The 10,497-nt window shown below is 42.4% G+C and overlaps 1 protein-coding gene across 7 annotated transcripts in view; it reads left to right on the forward strand.

Moving 5' to 3' along the window:
* Nucleotides 1-10,497, forward strand: part of mecom (MDS1 and EVI1 complex locus) — a 1,133,356-nt gene that overhangs the window by 873,937 nt on the left and 248,922 nt on the right. The gene's annotated exons all lie outside the window — the stretch shown is intronic.

The following is a 10,497-nucleotide window of genomic DNA, read 5'->3' on the forward strand; positions in this document are numbered from 1 at the left end:
AACCACAGAATGTCTGAAACTGTGAATCAGACTGATAGCGCTTTTTAAAAAAGTTCTTAATTATGTGCTGGAATGCACCCTTGCCCTTGGGAAGCAATTAACATAGCAAATGCAAAAGGTTTTGAATCATCACAAGACCCTCCAGTTTTAATTTTGGATAATCTACGAAAATAACCCTTCAAAATGTGTTCACTTAAACTCTTGTGGGAATATTTGCCCTGCCGTAATAATACCGCCTTCACACTTGGAGTAAATAGATAAACGTTACAAACAAAAAAATTGCTAAGCTGAACAAAACTGTCTCAAGGAAAGCTAACTTTTATTTTCGATAAGTGTCGCTTTCCCGAATGAATTCTGATGAACTGAGTGAATATGCTGTGCTGTTTTTAGTTGATTCCTACAGTTCCCATTAATTTCCTAGTTTCTAACTAGTCGACCTGTAAAGTTGGGATCTCGTGAATCACGATGTTTAAGAGATACTGACAGAATCCGATTTGTTTTTGTCAATAGAAATCTTAAAGATAAACCGAAAGTCGTCTTTAACGTCATCCTACAAGTGAACCTTTAGGAAATGTGCAAACTGAACTACATTTTCTCTGTTGTATATCAATAATACAAGCCAAATTGGAAACATGGGTGCCGTTCAAATTATTTTAAAATGTTAAATAGAGGTAGTGTTCCTTTAAACGACAGTTCGAATCAGGCGACTGCGACAGTACTTAGATTGGGCAAACTAGCTTAACTCGGTCTCATGAAGTGCTCAGGGTCAGTACCAGACCGTATGTTGTGCAGGTGTTAATAGGCTGGGACTCTGTTAATTGGTCCCAATCATCCAATTCCCAACCAGCGATTGTTATACGAATTTCATGATGGGAACTTCAGTCACTTGTACTTTCATTGTATTGATAAACCGATCTGCAGCAGACAGACTACGGAGTGTCCAAAGCAGTGTGTGTGTTATCCCCGAGTACTGCTATTTGGCAGCGGTCTTTCATGGGTGACAATATGACTTTGAAAGCGGAGACCACCTGCAGATTCTATAGTTCTTACTGTATTTCGAACGCTCTTCGGATAAAGCAGCTTTTGTGCATTTATGTATTTCACATGAAATATCCACATGTGGAATGATTGAGATATCGTTTAGTTGCTGAGAGTGGGGAGAGACGAGTTTGTGCGGTATGGATCCTAATGATTGGAGACTGCTGCTGACAGAGAGTTGTGGTGGAACATGGTACAACTCCTAACTGCCTTGTCTCTTCAACATTAACCAGATCTTGAAGCAAAATGGAATAAACCCGCTGCCTGTTTGTGCAGACTTCGATTTTCTTTTCCTCAGTGAAAACCGGAATGAGTTTGCACTGTTTGACCTGGTGGAAAAATGTCGTCAGTGAGTGTAGGAGAGCAGGACATAGGCTACACCTGAAAGAGCTCACGCTGTTTATTCTACAGGGAAGGCGGGGGCGGTATTTTAATGTATGGTTTGTTGACAGAAAAACGATGTAAAGGAGGCCGAAACGGTCACAGCATCACCAGCACACTTCTTAAAATCCCACCTGCATCTGCTTGACGTTAAAATCATTTTGGTGATGAGAAAGTGCAAGCTTGAAGTTTCCAGTGAAACAGGGAGAGCGCCCAGCGCTTTCCCTCTCCTCCCCGGTATTAGGCTTTTCAGGCAGCTTGAGCCCAACACTCTGCCACCATTATATCAGCAACTTTAGTAAAGGGCGATCTGCAACAGGAATGTTTCCTCTTTCCCTGTATCCCGGGACACCAGAGACTTAGTAATCCCAAGGCTGCTCAGTGGGTCTACAGGCACGAGAGAACAGAATATTTTACGAGTTGAAAAACATTATTTGAACAATTTCTCTTTCATTAAATGTCCCTTTCCTTTTTGCAACATAATAAATACCTAATGTTCCAGCTGAAGAAAAGCCCTCGGTATCCGGGTAGATGCCGTACCTCTATTTGATGAACGGGGACCGAGTCTCAGTGTGGAAGCTGTGTTTAAATAGGAATGTTAATTCGCCCACAGCGAGGTTGTCTTTTCCGGCCCGAGTGGAAAGGGCCCAAACGGTGAGTTTTTCCCGGTCTCGGTGTTCACCAGAGTTCCGTGGCCGAGCAACACTTCGATACACTGTCGCTTCACGGAATGACACGGCCTGCGACCTACAACAGGTACACATGAACAAACCTCCCCAAACAACAAACTGAACAAGGATCTAAACCTTTACCGACAGCTTCCTCCGACTCCGCTCCACTTTCCAGGTCAGGAAAAACTCCGCGTCTGTGGCGTTTCAGTTTCACATTCGGGAAGCCAACAGAATGCCCGCGGGTGAAGAGAAAGAACAAAGTGATCGAACTAAAAACAAGAGGGAAAAAATCGTGATGTTATCTTAAGCAAAATGAAATAGCGAATATTCATTTGAACAAGTAACTAATCAGTGACAAGCAAAAAGCAAGAAACCGAAGGAAAGACACCCTCTGGTTTCTCTCGGTGTTCCCCATTGAAGGCTGTTTCTGAGCTCGGTGTACCTCGAAGGTGTCGTTTTAATGAAACGAATGGAGAAAATTGATGAAGTAGGACCGTGGAGAGCTCTGGTAATTGTGAGAATGATTAATGAGAGTCAAATTACACCGTCAGAACAAGCAAGAACATCAAATACAAGGCAAAGAAACGCGAAATAAAGTTATTTGTAATCAAACAAGGGAGACCCAGCCACAACAAATGCAGAACAATGGCCCACAATATTTAGTGAAGAATAAACACCGGATCTATGGACACATAGCACGCACACTGCTTTGAATCTAAACTCGATTTCTTTGAATATAACATGAAATTTAATTTTTTGATTTAAAAAAGTAAATTGTGTTTAGACGAAGATGAGAACAGAAACAACTATCCCTGTCAAATATTTCCCCTCGTTGTATACACAGTCTTTCACAATCGCCTGACCTCTTGGAAAGTCAAGATAGTTTGACAAATGTAGCCAATTTTTGTGGAGTTTTGTGCTGTCTCCGTTTGATATAATGAATTAGGAACTTCCATTGTTGTTGGGAAGTTGTTTCTTTTCTTTAATTGCTCCGATTCCCACTTAAAATACATATTTTGTTCTCTCTAATTGTATTTAAACTTATACCTCACAAATCAGCAGCATATAATCCATTTTATATCTGAATGTAAAATTCAGGCAATTAATTCTACAGCAAGCTACTACGAATTCCCTCAGCAGCCCTGGAGATTGCTTCCTCTGGAACTCTGGCTTTAGAATGAAGACTGTTAGACAAATCAAATTAACTACAGAGAGAGAGAAAAAAACCTCTGCCGCTAGTGCACTTCAGATACAGGAGAACTGTAAGAATTCGTTAGAAACGGTATCTAATACACGTTTATAAATAAATCTTTATACCGAAGTAACACATTTCCGGAGCTGCTGTACGCACCGCTCAATATATTCCATTAATTAAACCTTGTTGCACGTGTAAATGATTAGAATAAAGGCCGAGTCGTTAGAGAACAGACACGTCTACACACAGTTAAATAAACATTCACACAAATATGAATATAATTCCACCGACAAATTTCAATGCAAACATCCAAATATTCCTGCTATATATATGCAGAAAGGTATAACACATATCTCCAGCCAGTTTAATCTTTCAGAAACATGGGTAAATGGTTTATCTTTACCATGTCTTATTTCAAATTTAACCAATGCATTTTAATATATTTTGTTTAATAAACTGAGTTCTGCGTTTAGGTAAATATGACAACAATTCCTTAATCCCTCAAGATCTATTTTCTAAGTTGAGACGGACTCTAATAGATGTCATAGCCGTCACACGTCAATAGCATTAAAATACAACTCGCGATTAAAAAGACGTTTGAATATTGAACAAGTCCCACTGTCTCCACACCATTTCATTGTCAAAATCGATCTCGTGTACAAGTTCGTCTTGTGAAGGATTGAGTTGTTTTGACAATCGTAAGATCGTTCTTGAAAAGATGTCTAAGACAGCACATCAATCAAAGCAGACAGATACTTGTCAACCGCCAGTCTTTTGGAGGAAGTTTTTACTGATGGGGACAAGTCACAGTACCTTGTCCTTTGTGCGGGTCGTCACTTTGCACTGCTTACTTTGTCTAACCCAGTCATAGGTTGGTGGAGCGAATGGAGACAAGCTCTGAAAAAATGGCCCGTTCCCATTCTCTCTGCCTTCTTGAAATCGAAATTACATGTCATAAATAATAAATTCATGCCACGCAAACCACCCAATAAAGATATTGTTGAAATCAATATGGAAACAACTGAACTCGAATAGAAAGACAAGATCCAGCCCAGAAGATCAGGTCAGGATTACAAATATTACAAAATTATAGGCTTTACAGGCTTTACACGGAAATTATCCAATTTTCTCAGTAGCCCACCTTGTTCCTCAACTCAAATGGCCCTCCCAACTGTAACATGTGGTCTCATCCCTCCGCTACCAGAGACCCAACCAGAGCTGTATAACCCTGTATGAGAATGACTGAGAATGTAATACTCTTATAGGTGAACTCGATCATTATAACAAACCCCACAGTGTCCCTTTGGGATAGTTGCACTAACCTTAACCTGGTTGAATTAAGTGTTACCCCAAACTCTGGGGTTGGAAATCTTGTCCACCGAGAGTTTCTGTCCAATAAGATGAGTGCAGGTCATAGAGTCATAGAGATGTACAGCACAGAAACAGACCCTTCGGTCCAACCCGTCCATGCCAACCAGATATCCCAACCCAATCTAGTCCCACCTGCCAGTACTCGGCCCATATCCCTCCAAACCCTTCCTTTTCATATACCCATCCAAATGCTTCTTAAATGTTGCAATTGTACCAGCCTCCACCACTTCCTCTGGCAGTTCATTCCATACACGTACCACCCTCTGCGTGAAAAAGTTCTTCCTTAGGTCTCTTTTATATCTTTCCCCTCTCACCCTAAACCTTTGCCCTCTAGTTCTGGATTCCCTGACCCCAGGGAAAAGACTTTGTCTATTTATCCTATCCATGCCCCTCATAATTTTGTAAACCTCTATAAGTTTACCCCTCAGCCTCCGACATTCCAGGGAAAACAGCCCCAGCCTGTTCAGCCCCTCCTTGTAGCTCAGATCCTCCAACCCTGGCAACATCCTTGTAAATCTTTTCTGAACCCTTTCAAGTTTCACAACATCTTTCTGATAGGAAGGAGGCCAGAATTGCACACAATATTCCAACAATGGCCTAACCAATGTCCTATTCAGGCGCAACATGACCTCCCAACTCCTGTACTAAGTGTATTGAATGGCAGAGCCATTAGAGAGGCAGTCACCTCTGTGGTATAACAGCCACCCAAAGCCTGAGATCAGGTGGGTGGTCGTGTTGTGGGGGTGCGGGTGACTCCAAATCACAGGTGAGTGATGCTTAAAAGGTGGTTAAAGATTGGTAGGCATTTGGAAGAGGGAGAGTATTAACTGCAGGAACAGGAGAAAACTCTCAGCAGTACCCCCTCCCGACCAACATCAATCATGTACCAAATGCCTTTAAATGATAAAGCCCCACCGAACGCTTGAGGAAACCTAAAGTTCGTTTCTTGTGTTCCCTGCATGGCAAGCCCTATGCCTGCCATTGTGTTAATACCAAAAGCCTGAGATGTGGAATGAGTGATCATTGATTGCCCAATTACGATCCTAAGTTGCCTCGAACATCTGCAGCTATTTGGGCCAAGCAAAACGAAATAATTGTGCTTCATAAAACATGAACTTCAATTGCATACAACTTCCTTCAGGCCTCAGCATGGATAATCAGGGTGGAGGTGAGAAGATGGTGAGCTTGCCAAACACATCAGTGTAGAAAGTATCAACTTCCACCCAATAACAAGCTCTACCCTTGTTACTGAAAGGGGCCTGAGTACAACTGTAGTGCCCTTTAGAATTTTTATTCACTTGTAGTTTGTGGTTATTGCTGCCCTGCCTTCTTGAGCCATTGTAGTATGTTGTCGGTAGACCCACAATGCTCTTGAGGAGGAACAAAAATAGAAATTGTTGGGAAAACTCAGCAACTCTGGCAGTGTCTGAGGCAAGAAAGCAGAGTTAACATTTTGGATCTAGTGACCCTTCTTTAGAATGGAGAATTCCAGGATTGTGACCCAGTGATGATGGGAGGAATAGCAATACATTTCCAAGTCAATGGAAATATCTTAGAGGGGAACATGCTGAGGATGGTGTTCCAATATATCTGTTCCGCTTGTCTTCTAGAGGGTAGTGTTCGTGGGTTTGGAGGATGCTGACCTAGGAGCCTTAGTATTTGTGGAGTATTCCATCACACTCCTGACTTGTGCCTTGTAGATGGTGAGTCAAAAATGTGGCGCTGCCAAAGCACAGCAGGTCAGGCAGCATCTGAGGAGCAGGAGATCGGCATTTCAGGCAACATCACTGGGTCATCAGGAATGTGGAGGGACAAGGGGGCTGAGAGATAAATGCAGAAGGTGAGCAAACTTTGGAGAGACAGGAGATGAGTTGCTCACTTGTAGTTGCTGTGGTGAGTCCAGTCGAATCTCTGGTCAATGATAAGTTCAGGATGTGCGGGATAGTGAGGGATCCAGTGTTGGCAATAATATTTAACATCGAGGGATGATAGATTATTTGTTAACAATGGTCATTAACCTGACATTTGTATGGCGCAATGTTGCTTGTTACTTATCAATCCAAACCCAGGTGTTGCTGCATTTGGGCATGGACTCCTTCAGTATCTGAGGAATTGTGAATGGTGCTGAACTTTAGGCAATCATGAGTGAACATTCCCCCTTCTGACCTAGAATTAGAGGAGAGGTGATCTGCGTACATTGGGATCAGAAAACTCAAACTAGATCTGTGGTAACCATTAGAATATTTTGTTGAATTGAGAAGTACTTTTACGCCACTTCTGTGTATTAAAATGTTTGTGTCGATGTGGTGATTCTGTTACAAATTGTGTTGCTTTTATTTTCTGTGCGTGTTTGTGCAGGTTCGAATATGCCCCAGTGTGTGTGTGTGCGCGCGCGCTTTCATATGATTCTGTATGAGTCGAACGACCCGAGTGTGTGTCCTTATCTTTCCATGAGGATGTGTCCACATGGTAGTGTTTCAGAGTGTGCCCCTGTAGCTTTGTAACTGTGTGTGAGTATTGGAGCCTGTGGATGTGTGAATGGAGCAGGAGTGTATGTAATCGTGCAGGAGGGAGACGCCAGTCTGGCATAGATTGCTGTCGATTTAACCCTCGGCACTCGCTCTGTCTCATCGTCCCAGTGCTCTGTGTTCACTGGGACTAGTTCCCGAGCTACAAGGAGCCGGAATGGCTCTCAGTCCAATGGCATAGCGCATGTTGCTGAGACCATCAGAAAACGCTATCCTCAGGAAAATTATATTTTAAAAATTCTTTGAAAATTATGAGATTTTCACAAGCACCGCCGAAACGATACAAGTTTGCAGAAATGCAGAGATCAGCAGATTGATTTTGTGTAAAACACATGATAGATTGGCTGAAATCGAAATCACAACCCAGATAATTTTACTGCCAATTGCGATTGCCATCTACTGGACAGTTTGCAGCACTGCCACTCCATCCCAAAACCCATTTCAGCTCCAAGTCCCAGCCCTATCAATATGAAGCTCATTTGCCCAGGACGTGGTACAGATTCTCGACGCTTTTGTTTACACAGCGACATTTCCTGCTTTTCAGAGAACTGTTTAAAAAAAATAGCCAGCTCTATATCAGAAAAGTAGATCAACTCCACCAAATAGTAATCAGTTTCCCAACTCGCTACTGCTTCTATTTAACACACAATGCATCATAAAACAAATCCTTCATCCTGACAGGAAGAAAATAGAACAGCTCATAGGTTCAGCTTGCCCAAGTTATTGCTAAATTAAAAAGCTCCAACAATGGACATCTTGAGGAACAGCAGGAAGCCCGCGGTCAGTAACCGGGGTTTGCTGAAGGTTCTCAGCGCTGGATTCTATGAGAATCTCTGTCCAGGTTCTGCTGCTATTTACAAAGGAGTCCCGGAGCTTATCCGGTGATACCTCGGTGTCGCATTTAAAGTTGCACGTCAGTAATTCCGTACACAACAACAAAAATCCTAAGTAAATAGATCCCTGATCAGACATAACAGAGACCAATTGAAAGCCTCGCAGTAACAAAACGAGCGATTTACTTTGTTTAACTGAGCACATTAAACAAAACACAATTGATATCAGTAATGACTAAAACTCGCAGACTATGCCTTGGAATCAGTAAAGTTACGATTGGCGGTATTTAAAAATATTTAAATATTATCTATTACACATCTGCCAGAACCTAAGGCCAGCTCCTTGGAAATACATAACTCCAGGCCTGTGTCACAGCGGTCACCAAACATACCTGACATATTTAACTTATCTATCATATATTCCATATCTGTCAAATCTATCTGTCATACACATATCGTATAGACTATTACTGTCATATGTATTTGTCACATACACCATGCAGCACACGGCAATGGGCTAGTGTTATTCGCGCTGAAATGTGAATCCCAAGACCCAGGTAAGGTCCTGGGTACCCGAGTTCGAATCCTGCCTCGACAGATGATGGAGTTTGAATTAAGAAGTATAATTCAAAAATCTAAACCATTGTTGGAAAAACCCATCGGGTTCACTAATGTCCCTCAGGGAAGGAAACTGCTATCCATAATAAAAACCGGAAGGACTTCAGATGCTATAAATCAAAAACAGAAGTTACCGGAAAAGCTCTGCAGGTCTGGCAGCATCTGTGCAGAGAGATCAGAATTAACGTTTCGAGTCTAGTGACTCTTCCTTGGTTTGTATAGATACCACCAGTTCTAAGGGTCACGGACCCAAAACCTAAACTCTGATTTATCTTCACAGATGCTGCCAGACCTGCTGAGCTTTTCCAGCACCTTCTGTTTTTGAAACTGCCATCCTTACCTGGTCTGGCTTATATTTGACTCCTGGCCCGCAGCAACCTGGTTGACTCAACTGCCCCCTGGGCAATAAAATGCTGGCCTAGCCAATGATGCCCACATCCCGTGAACGAGTAAAAAATGTCGTGTACCACATCTGTGCTATAGATGTCTGTTACATTCCTAAAATATCTGCCTTTCAAATCGGACCATGGGGTTTGTGTAGAAAATGCAAACAGATAAATCGAGTTTATTTAACAAATTTTAAAATGATATAAAGAAGGTGTAGTAAACGGAATGTGGAGATTCGATAACATTCAAACCCTGACTTGCCTGGATTTGAAGGTAGAGTCAGTTAAGGAGCCGCGTAAGAAAGGGATAGGAAAGAAATCAGAGGCCACAGTTTCTTGATCACGTTGGAAAATGGCAGCAGATAGTTACAGCTTCTCCCTGGCCAGTAGAATGGAAGGGTCTGAATTTGATTCGTGTTTATTAACTAGGACAGCGGCTGACACAGGCGGTACCTGTGCAGATGGCAGAAGGTTAACGTGTTCGGGACAAATGCCCCAATTTCTTTGTAAATCTTTACCTGGACATGTAGCTATTTGTATGTGCGCGGGGGAGATCTGTGAAAGTGTGTCTGAGTCTCCTCTGATGTGGAGGAGTCGGTGTTGGAATGGCGTGTACAAAGTTAAAAATCATACAACACCAGCTGCTCCGAAAGCTAGTGCTTCCAAATAGATCTGTTGGACTAAAACCTGGTGTTGTGTGATTTTTAACTGAGTCTCCTGTGTGTGTTTTGTTCCTGTCTGTATAAGTACACGTGCATGTAACTCAAAGTTTATGAAGTTATTTTTCAGAACATCGAGAAACAGGACGGTCACCCAAAGGAAAAGGGAACTTCCTAATCAATCGTGTTTAAGCCTCGTTAGCAAAGACGTTTTTGTTTTAAAAAGCCAAAAAGTACCCACCTCCCCCGAAATAAAACCTTTCCAAAGTTGTTATTTTTCTGAGTTGTGTTGGCTGATGCGCTCCTAGGGCCAGCAGGATAAGAAACCCTGTGCAAATCCGCCTCTTGCCTTCCCAGAAACTGGGCAGCAGAAGCTTCCAAAGCAGCTTTAGTAAGACATCTAATCCGCTTTCCTGGGGACTGCTTAATGTGGCGGTAAAACCATTCTCCTTTTCACTGACTTTAGAACTTAGCCTCACTTCAGGCAACGACGTGGTTTGTCGCGCGCTGCGAGATAAAAGCCTTTTTCTAAAATAAAACTCATTCCTACTAGTGACTTAAAGTGCAAGTGAGAATACACACAGCTCCATGTGGAGATAGATCCGATTTCAGCAGGTGACTGCTTTCAGGCAACGACGTGGTTTGTCGCGCGCTGCGAGATAAAAGCCTTTTTCTAAAATAAAACTCATTCCTACTAGTGACTTAAAGTGCAAGTGAGAATACACACAGCTCCATGTGGAGATAGATCCGATTTCAGCAGGTGACTGCTGGAGGGGGGGGGGGGGGGGGGAAATTTGGAAAAAAAAAAAATGGGCGA

Source organism: Chiloscyllium plagiosum, chromosome 13, assembly GCF_004010195.1.
Source record: "Chiloscyllium plagiosum isolate BGI_BamShark_2017 chromosome 13, ASM401019v2, whole genome shotgun sequence".
Classification (NCBI taxonomy): domain Eukaryota; kingdom Metazoa; phylum Chordata; class Chondrichthyes; order Orectolobiformes; family Hemiscylliidae; genus Chiloscyllium; species Chiloscyllium plagiosum.